Below are 10,558 nucleotides of genomic sequence, written 5' to 3'. Positions count from 1 at the left end.
ACATAAGTAATTACTATTAATTTTTTGCATGCATATATAGATAGATAAATACATAAATACTTGCATGCATGAATAGTGAATGGTGAATACACATATACATAAGTAATTACATGTAAATATGATATTTATACATGTAAATATGAAGTTAAGTCGAGTTTGGAGCGAGGCGGGTTGGTCAATGTCTCAACCCTAACATGAAATCTGGACTTCAACCCAACCTTATGTTTGTAGGTTGTGTTTGGACTAATTCAGTCCAAGGTGCAACCCTATGCATACCTTCCCTTTTTTTGTGAACAAAGAATAAAAGTAATTGAACAAAGTATTTACTTGTGTTTTAACTAGGGACAAAAATGATATTTTCATTTTTTACTTTCTTTTGATTAGATTGATCTGAATCGACATTAGGGTCCAACACTGTTATTTCCATATTTTTTTATGACAAAAAATGGATGAAGTAAATTAGATTCAAACCATAGGAGTGTTTTACCAAAAGGCTATGTATAGGGTAGGTTTTAGTAAATCCATGATTTGATAAATCACCATAATTTAAATGTGCTATTTCTTCATCTTATTCTTCTTCTTCTTCTTGTTTATTATTATTATTATTGTTGTTGTTGCCTTGAATTGGATTAGCACCAAAGACAAATCCATCTCTAATCCATTTGGGTTGAGTTAAGTTGGTGATAGGATTAGGGTTGACTCGATTGAAAAACTGAACCGAGTAATTAGAATAAAAAATCTAGTTACCCAAACCCATCAGTATTTTTAAGAAAAAAAAAACAAATGTACCAGTTTAATTTTTGGTTAACCTAGAAAATCCCATATTAACAGAACCATATATATATATATATATATATATATATATATATATATATATATATATATATAATTTATATTTATAATATTTATAATATATATTAGGGTAAATTACAAAGACCCCCCTGTACTTTGTTTTGTGACAAAGACCCCTTGACCGTTAAGTCAGATGACGGAATGCATTAAATTACCAAAATATCCCACTAAACTTTTTGTATTTTCTTTTTTTTTTTGTCATTTTTCTCTTAAAACCTATTTAACATATTGTCTTGCCTTTCTTCTCTTCTTTTCCTCTCCCTCACCATCCTCTCTTTGGCCACGTGGAGAACTAAAGGATGGATACGACCCTTCAGTTCAACACCTCATAACGCGGAAAACTGCGCATCCTCCATCTCTTATTCTCTCTCCTCAGAAAAACAGAAGACACAAAAAGAGTGAATTGACTGCGCCTCGTCTATGAGGTTGGTGTTGGTCTGTTAGGGTAACTAATGTTTTGTCAATTTTGCATTCGTGAATTGTGATTTTAGTACGCAAATAGCTAAAAATGAATAAAAAAAATATGGTACCGAACCAACCATTAATTCTATAGGCATTTAGAAGTGAAACATGCAAAGATGGTTTTAAGTAGCTCTGATTCGTTTTCTAGTTTGAGTTTGTTAACCAGATATTTCATTAACAATCGAACTGTCATTCTCCCATAGAGGGGGGGGGGGGGGTGGATAAATGCTGTTGATTAGACGAGGAGTTGTTTTAACCAATAACCACGGTTTTCCTTTCAGGAAATTAACATAAAGCAGAGACATACAGAAAAGGAGTGAAAAGAAAGAAAGAAAGAAAGAAAAAGGAGGCAAGAAAGTTTCTCTTGATAGGGTCTTCGGTTTCTTCCATTATTTCTTCATGATCTGATTCTTCCATCTATTCAGTACTTACTGATTTTGTGATGCTTGGAGAATAAACCAAACACCGGATTGCGTTCTCGGAGGAGCCTCGACGACTCTAACATCTGAGCTTGGACCGGCAACGTCTAAAGCTGGTTGTTGAAACTGTGGGGCGTAATAAGTTGCAGGCAGCAGCATCGGAGAACAAGAAGAGGATGAAGTTGTTGGATTCCATGGGTTAGGCCTATATCCCCATGGGACCTCAGGTTGAGGAAAACTCGAACTGGTCCTCGGGTGCGGCAAGAACAAAGGCATACCGATGATACTGGTACCACCACTAGAACTGCTTGGACGATGACTTCTAAACTCGTATGGAAGAAAGGATTTAATAATGGTTTAACTTGTTGTGTGCTGCTTCTAATACTACTGCCGCTGGGTGGTAATAGATCGAGCTCCACCAATCTGACTGTTGGAGTGGTTGCTTCCATTTGATTATGCTTAAACTCGGTTCTTCCCGTCACGTAATCACCGATTCCCAGCTGAAGCCAACCTTCGTCTTTCTGATCTTGTTGGAAATCCTTGGAGCTGGAGCTGGATTCGTTGAGGCTACTGATTTTGGAGTCGTATTCAGCCATTTGACCGACCACCAGATCGGATTTGGGGAAAAGAGAGGGAGAGAGAGAAATGTGAAGAAATGGATGGATGGTATTGGAAGGTCGGAAAAGACGAACAGCATTTTTCTCGTCTAATTATTATAAGAGTAGTATAGGGATTAAAATATATTACAGCAGCACTTTTGGACAAGGGGTCTTTATCTCACGGTCATAGTATCGGGGTCTTTATCGAAAAACAATTGTCACATACCCATAGTACAGTCGGGGTCTTTGTAATTTACCCTATATATTATAAAAAAAAAAGAAAAAACCTAAAAACTAATATACCGGTAAACTAATTAATTGAATTGATTTGGTTAGGTATTTATCAAAAGCCAACAAGATCGATTAGCTGGCCGATGAGCACTCATGGTTCGGTTAACCAGTTCATGAGCACCCCACCCAACCCATGGGCAACTTGATCCAACCTGAACCCAACTATATTATTACTATCTTCATATGTATTATAGTACAATTACATACAATAATTATCAAATTGTCATAACTTTTAAGCCCTAACCCTAATGATAACTTGTCATTTGCGATTTTTATTCCATAAATTTGTGTTTTATTATTGCTAATTTTATAAAATATTTTTTTTCATTTGTAATAAATAATCTAATAAAAAGATCAAATGGGTAAATACCAATAAAAATATGGATGTTTCATGGTCATAACAGATTAGTATATGTTTCTTATTCAAAGATTAAAAGAATTTGAAACATTTTATGAGATGTTAAGAGCACGGGAGAAAGGATGAGTTGGCCCAACCCAACCCAACATGGAGTCAACTTTGGGTTGGCTTAGGGTTAGTATTGAGGATATATGTCTGAAACATTTTTTCCTTCAAAAATGCTTGATTAGAGATCAGATTTGGTCCTCACAACATTTTAAGTGGTGGACGGGGAACATCTCTATACTTGTTTGTTTTATTTATGGGAAGATGTTTTTTAGGCTCAGTTTGAAATGAGTACAAATACAAATATGTACATTACAAATACATACAAAATAATACAAAAATATATAGTTTTGTATTCTACATATTTGTATTTTTACTCTTTCCAAACTGAGCCTAATGCATGGTTGTGATATGTTGTGAATATGAAATCCAAATTCCAAATTGGTATAGATAGGGAAGCTCTATTGGGATTTACTTCCATAGAGTGCATCTCACATAGACCTCATAGCCCCATTCTATCGTGTATTGAGAACATCTCCTCATTAATAACAATACAAAAGGACGGGAGATGCTTCCAATACATGGTGGAATGAGACTGTGAGGTCCATGTGAGCCGCTCTATGAGGAGCAGATCCGGTCTCCTATCTCATCCCAAAAAGTTTATCTTTGTCAATAATGTCAAATCTTTTAAGGGATTCAGTTAGTGCAAGCCTGTTCGAACAACCATCATAACCTATTAGCCTTGCATTGGGAATATCTCCCCATGAAATAAAGCACAGAAATACAAATATGATAAGGCCAAAATCAACCACCAGTTAAGAACTACCAAGTGGCAACATGCTAGAGGGGGCAAAGTTGTCAATTGGCGAGCTGACCTGGTCCTGACAAGCTGATCTGACACCAACTCATAATATGCACAAGCAACACGTAACTGAGCTGATTAGAACATCAATGTCAGTGCACTTCATGCAGGCCCATTGCTTACCACATGCACACAATGTGTCAATTGAGGGTGTGACAAGTAGACTGAGCTCCAACCATATGTGAGAGACGTGTCAGTTCTCGGACAAAGCCCCTCTCCTATAAATAGGTGAATCCCCCATTCATTTGAACAACTCAACATGGTAGTAGAGTACTATGAACAAGGCACATTGAACACCTCGGCACATATAGAGCTCTCAAGCTCTCCCTACGAGTTCATCAACTCATCTCGCGAAGCTCACCAGCTCTCCTTACAAGTTCTCTAGCTCCCCCTATGAGCACATGGAGCTCTCTAACTCTCCTCATGAATCCTCTATCTCTCTACACAAGTCCTCTAACTCACTTTATGGTTGCCGGTCTCTCTTATTAGTCAAAGTGATGAGCCGAGGTGACACTCGAAGACGATGTCACACTCTACTCCAACAACTTTCCATCATTGTCCTTGTGGTCAATTTTGATCATCACCGGAAGATATTCCCGATGAAGGCTCTAAAGGCTGTTCGAACACTCAATTGGAAGCCGATTTCGTAGTTGATACTTGATAGGGTAGTGTTGGAACCATTTTGTTGGCAGGTGATCCCGAGTCTTTACTTTCTATGCAGAGATGATTTATGGGGCGGAGCTACCTCCGTCGTGTCGTCTTGTGACTTGTATAGCTCCTCTTATTTATACTAAAAAAATTTGGTACGGGCGTACGGCAATTAATTTCTTATTGTATGCTTACTTCATAATGAAGTTTTTAGTATGGTCAATGTTAATAAATCGCATACATGATGAAATTGTTTTACTTCTGTCTCTTGTTTGTTTTTCTTAATTTTTAATGAAAGGAAATGGAGTCCGTCGTCATCAACAAGAACACTGATAAAATCTCCAAGAATTCTTCAAAACCTGCAACCATAAATCGAGAGAAGACGATCCCACTCATCGTCTTTATTGTCCTTGTGACTCTCTTCTTTGCTGCATTTGTCAGAGAATTGCCTCGCCGGCACAAGGGATTGACTGCCTCTGCAACTCCATCCTCACACCCAGTTCTCAAGAACACCTGCGCCAAGACCCTCTATCCTTCCCTTTGCTTCTCCACTCTCTCTTCCATTCCTTCCTCCAAAAACGCCACCCATCCACGACACATCCTCGTCATCGCTATCAATCTGACCTTCAACTCTGTCAATATTTCACAAACCCATATCATGGGTCTTCTCACCCGTCAAGATTTGAACCCACAAGAAAGGAATGCTCTACAAGATTGTCTGGAGATGCTCGATCAGACACAATACGAGCTCCAACAAGCTCAAGCTCTCCAAGACCTACGCTATTTCTCCTCGGCATCAGTAGGCTTCCGTGGTAGATTGTACAGTAACCTCCAGACCCTATTGAGCGCGGCCATGACCAATGAGAACACATGTATCGATGGATTCTCTGACGTTGAAGAAGCCGACCCAGAAAGCCAGAAGGGTCTTAAAGAACACCTTCATGGATTGTTGGCTCCCATATATCGAATGATCAGCAATTGTTTGGCGATGGTCAAGCTCACTGAGAACATCAGCCGGGACATCATGGTCTCTACCCAAAAGATTCAATATCCTGAAATGCACCCAGACGTGTTCCCGGAGTGGATGACCGCCAGCGATAGGAAACTTACGGATGTGGCAGCGCAGATAAGACCGAACCTCATTGTTGCCACTGATGGTAGCGGAGATTATCGCACAATCGGTGAGGCAGTGAGGATGGCGCCAAGGATGAGCCGTTCTAGGTTTATGATTAAGATAAAGACGGGAGTATACAAGGAGAATGTAGAGATCCCAAGAAGCAAGACAAATATCATGCTGATTGGAGAGGGGATGAATTCGACGGTTATCTCCGGGAGTAGGAACTTCGTCGATGGATTCTCTACCTTCAATTCTGCTACTTTAAGTACGATGTGTTTTTCTGAATCGATCTCCATGCATATGTTTTCATTTTGTGCTCATCATTCGATGAAAATAACAGGTAGGCCTTGACTGTAATTTGAAATATCTCTGCAGCTGTGATTGGAGACAGGTTCTTAGCCAGGGACCTGACCATCATCAATACATCTAGTCGGGAAAAGCGCCAAGCAGTTGCCCTCCGAGTGACCTCCAATTCTGCATTCTACCGGTGCAACTTCATCTCCTATCAGGACACCCTTTACGCTCATTCATTCCGTCAGTTGTACCGAGAGTGCACGATCCAAGGCACGATTGATTTCATATTCGGAAATGCAGCGGCAATATTCCAGAACTGCCTGATCCTGGTGCGCAAACCGATCCCGGGCCAGAAGAACATGATAACTGCACAAGGAAGAGATGACCCAAATCAGAACACGGGCATATCGTTGCAGAATTGCACAATAATGGCTGCACCGGAGCTCAGGTCGGTGGGGTTAGGCAGCTTTTCAACGTTCTTGGGTCGGCCGTGGAGGAACTATTCCAGGACGGTGGTGATGAAGAGTTACTTGGGGGAGCTCATACACCCACAAGGCTGGTACCAGTGGGACGAGTATAGCAGACTGGACACGGTGGAATACGTAGAGTACATGAACACGGGTCCGGGGTCAGACACCCGACGACGTGTTACGTGGAGTGGCTACAAGAGCAACTGCAGCGAAGAAATAGTTCGGCGCTTTACGGTGGGGGAGTTCTTACATGGAGCTGATGATTGGCTCCGGTCTACAGGTTTTCCTTTCTTTTATGGTGCCTAGCTATAATAGCGGACGACTTGTTTTGACTCCAACACACTCTATGGACCAATCATGGTGTGCCACGTCAACTTGACACATTTATGGAGCTGACGTGCTGTAGTGTGATTGGCCCAGCAGCATTACTAGTAGACGCAGTTTCATTTTTAATAATAGGGACAAATAATATTGAGATTTTTTCTTTCTCCAGGCCAACGATGTAAACTGCATCGTACATAAATAAAGCCAAGAATATCCACCGTAGGGAGCTCGCATCGTCTGTCCCTCCCACCCTCCCCTCTTTCCAGCGGCTAACGGCAGTCTTAGCCGTCGAGATTTCCTATTCACTTTTCATACCCACTCTCTATCCGCCGTGATCTGAGATGTGTGACTCCGATTTACAGGTGGGTAGGAAAAGTTTGTATAAAATCTGGAGTCTAGATTCAGAAACAATTTAAATTTTGTAAACCCATTAGAGCTCAGATTTCCTATTCACTTTTTCTATTACCCATCGTTTAATTATAATTACACATCTCTCAATTCATAAAAGAGATGTGTGACTCCAATTCATGGCAGATAGAGAATGGATAGGAAAAGTGAGTAACAAATCCCGAGTACAACCTTTTTTGTTTCAACCTCTCCCAGTCCCACCCGCTCTGGATCCACACTTCCACTTCTTCTTCCCTCTCTCTTGTATGCAACTCACCGCCCCTCTTCCATTTCTTCCTTCTTACTAGCAAAGGACCTATTTTCCAGCAACCCACCGTTGGATCAAAACCCCATGACTCATGCAATGTACAAGGTGGGGTATTCTGTTAATTTTGAAAGGTGATAATTCCCACCAAGTGTGAGCGCCAGACAAAGGATTGCTCTCGACTTGCAACTAGATTTTGATTGCTTTATGAGTTAATGTATAAGATGGTAGATTTGAAGCCCTATATTTTGTTATCTTAATGGTGGTTTCTCAGTCATAGAGAGAGGTACACAAAACACAGAATTGCCGTTTTACTTCTATTATACCAAAGTTGCAAACCTTGCATACATAAATGAAAAACCCAGGTTTCTCTAATAAATGATAGCTATCTACATGTAAATATGGAAGAAAGAAAAAGAATGCTGAAAAGTGAAAACCCAGAAGAAAACTTCTTAATACATTTCAAGCTTTTGTTGCTCAAAGTAAAACCATCGCAAACAAACTCCCCAACATGGCAAAACCACCCACAAAACCATTCATCAACCCATGTCCAATGAGTTTGAATTAAGAAAATGCTTGAAAAGAAGAGAGAACTCATATGAGGGGAATTGGCTTAAGTGTCTTGGATCACTGAAGCTAATGGTATTTATAGGCTCAATTGAAGAGTTTGAATTGCATATGGAAACATACAAAATAGCAACTAACAATAGAAGATTAGATAGAGTACATGAGAGATCATGTTGATCTAGTCTTATCCTTATCTATCTCAAAGTCCTTATCAAAGTCCAGATTAGATCTGGTTCGGTTAGGTTTATCTCCAATATGCCCCCTCAAACTGAACGGCCAGATGTAAAGCTTGGACCGTAGAAGATTGAACCAAGGTGTGGCTAGAGGTTTGGTGAAAACATCAGCTACTTGGTCTTCAGAACAAATGTAACGGATGGATAGTTTGTTAGCCACGCAGAGATCCCGTAGGAAGTGAAAGTCTACTTCCACATGCTTGGTCCGTGCGTGAAAGACAGGATGTGCCGCAAGATAGGTAGCACCGAGACTGTCACACCACACTGTAGGCTTTAAAACAAGAAAACCCATATCGGTTAAGAGAGATTGAAGCCATAGAACTTCAGTGACAGTATTGGCAAGAGATCGGAATTCAGATTCCGTATTGGAACGAGCCACAGTATGTTGTTTTCTTAAGCTCCAATTGATGAGGTGACAACCTAAATAAACAACAAATCCTCCTGTAAACTGCCAATCATCCGAACAGCTGGTCCAATCAACATCTGTGAAGGCATTCAGCAGAAGAGAGGTAGAGGAGGAACCAAAATGAAGACTATGATCAAGTGTGCACTTGAGATAACGCAGGATGCGTTTCACAGTAGACCAATGCTCGTCAGCTGGTGTCTGAAGAAATTGACAAACCTTGTTGATGAAGAAGGAGATATCCGGTCTGGTTAAGGTAATGTACTAAAGTGCACCAACAACGCTCCTGTATTCAGTAGGGCCGGAAAGAGGTGTCCCTGATGTTCTGCTTAACCGAGTAGATGTTGCCATCGGAGAACTACAGAGTTTGGCTCCATCAAATTTGGTATGATGCAACAAGTCTAGAATATACCATTTCTAAGAGAGGTGGATGCCGTCATAGGTCCATTGTGCCTCGATTCAAAGAAAATAATGCAATGGGACGAGGTCCTTGATAGGAAACACTATTGAATGTTGTTGAAGCATGGAAGAAATAGCAGAGGGAGAGTTGCCAGTAACTATGATATCATCAACATACACCAAGATGTACATAGTAATGGACTTACTCTTGTAGATAAACAATGAGGGATCAACAACAGAATTCCGAAAGCCCAGAGTAAGTAAAGTGGAAGTCAGGTGAGCATACCTGGCACGAGGGGCTTGCTTTAGTTCGTACAGGGCCTTCTTCAGCTTGCACACATACCTGGCACGATGAACATAAATGTCTTCAGCAATAAGGCCATGAAGAAATGCATTGTTAATGTCCAGTTGCCGAATAGACCAGCAATGAGCAGTGGCAATAGCCAAAATGGTGCGAACTGTGACTAGTTTTACTATTGGACTAAAAGTGTCAGTAAAGTCAATGCCTGGTACTTGATGAAAACCTTGAGTGACAATTCTGGCCTTGTATCACTCTAGAGAGCCGTCTGACTTCCATTTAATTTTATAGACCCACTTAGTACCTACAATGTTCATGGACGGATGATAAGGCACAAGATCCCATGTGTGATTCTTCAAGAGGGCACCGAACTCCAACTGCATGGCAGATCTCCAATGCGAAGATTTGGCTGTTCAGTATAGGAACGAGACTCCATTTCAGAAGAAAGAGAGTTAAGCAATGCGGTTGGTATAGGGCATCTCGTGGTTAGATGGAACCGAATAGGGAGAGTGCCATCCATGGAACGTGTAGTCATAGAATGCTACCGGGTGGGTGGTGGAACAGCCGGTGTGGTAGCCAACAACTCCTCCATCATACGAAAGCGAGGCTGTCTGCGGACAGGAGCTTCAACTAGAGAAGTATGTGCATCTGAACTGGAAGGAGAGCTTTCTGGTAGAGGCGTTGTAGAAGGTGGCTGAATTGCAGAAGGAGATTGCTGAAGTTGAAGGGAAACATGTAGATAGAAACCGGGGGGATCACCAAAAGTGGACGATGGAGATGGAGATGGAGATGGAGGGACAACAGGAAAGAGATCCTCATCGAACACTACATGACGTGCAATAAACCCTTTACCTGTCGATGGGTGGAAGCATTTGTATCCTTTATGAGAATGACTGTAACCTAGAAAAATGCACTGCAATAAACGGTACTGAAACTTGTGAGCATTATATAGCCGCAAGAGAGGAAAACAGGCGCATCCAAAACATCATAACATAGAGTAGTCAGGGTTCTTCTGAAACAACATCTGAAAAGGAGATGAACCTCGCAAGGTGGGAGACAAAACCTGGTTAATCAAGTATACGGTTGTCTCGAATACATCGGCCTAGAAGGAGAAGGGGAGCTTGGAGGTAGCTAGTAGAGCAAGGGTGGATTCAATAATGTGGCGATGTTTTCTCTCAACTGTACCGTTCTGCTCATGGAATCAAGATAGGAAGAGAGCTTGTAATACTCCCCTCCCCAATCAGATTAGAAAGCACGGATTTTGG

General features: G+C 41.0%; 2 pseudogenes; one reads left to right on the top strand and one right to left on the bottom strand.

Moving 5' to 3' along the window:
* Nucleotides 1-1,399: 1,399 nt before the first annotated feature.
* Nucleotides 1,400-3,276, bottom strand: LOC148846816 (uncharacterized; annotated as a pseudogene).
* A 1,561-nt stretch (nt 3,277-4,837) lies between these two features.
* Nucleotides 4,838-6,723, top strand: LOC148846815 (pectinesterase pseudogene; annotated as a pseudogene).
* Nucleotides 6,724-10,558: the final 3,835 nt, after the last annotated feature.

The sequence above is a fragment of the Nelumbo lutea genome, chromosome 6 (assembly GCF_056320005.1).
Source record: "Nelumbo lutea isolate HS-2025 chromosome 6, American lotus-T2T, whole genome shotgun sequence".
NCBI classification, from domain to species: Eukaryota; Viridiplantae; Streptophyta; class Magnoliopsida; order Proteales; family Nelumbonaceae; genus Nelumbo; species Nelumbo lutea.
The sequence above is the reverse complement of the archived record's forward strand: the minus strand, read 5'-3'. Positions and strand labels throughout refer to the sequence as shown.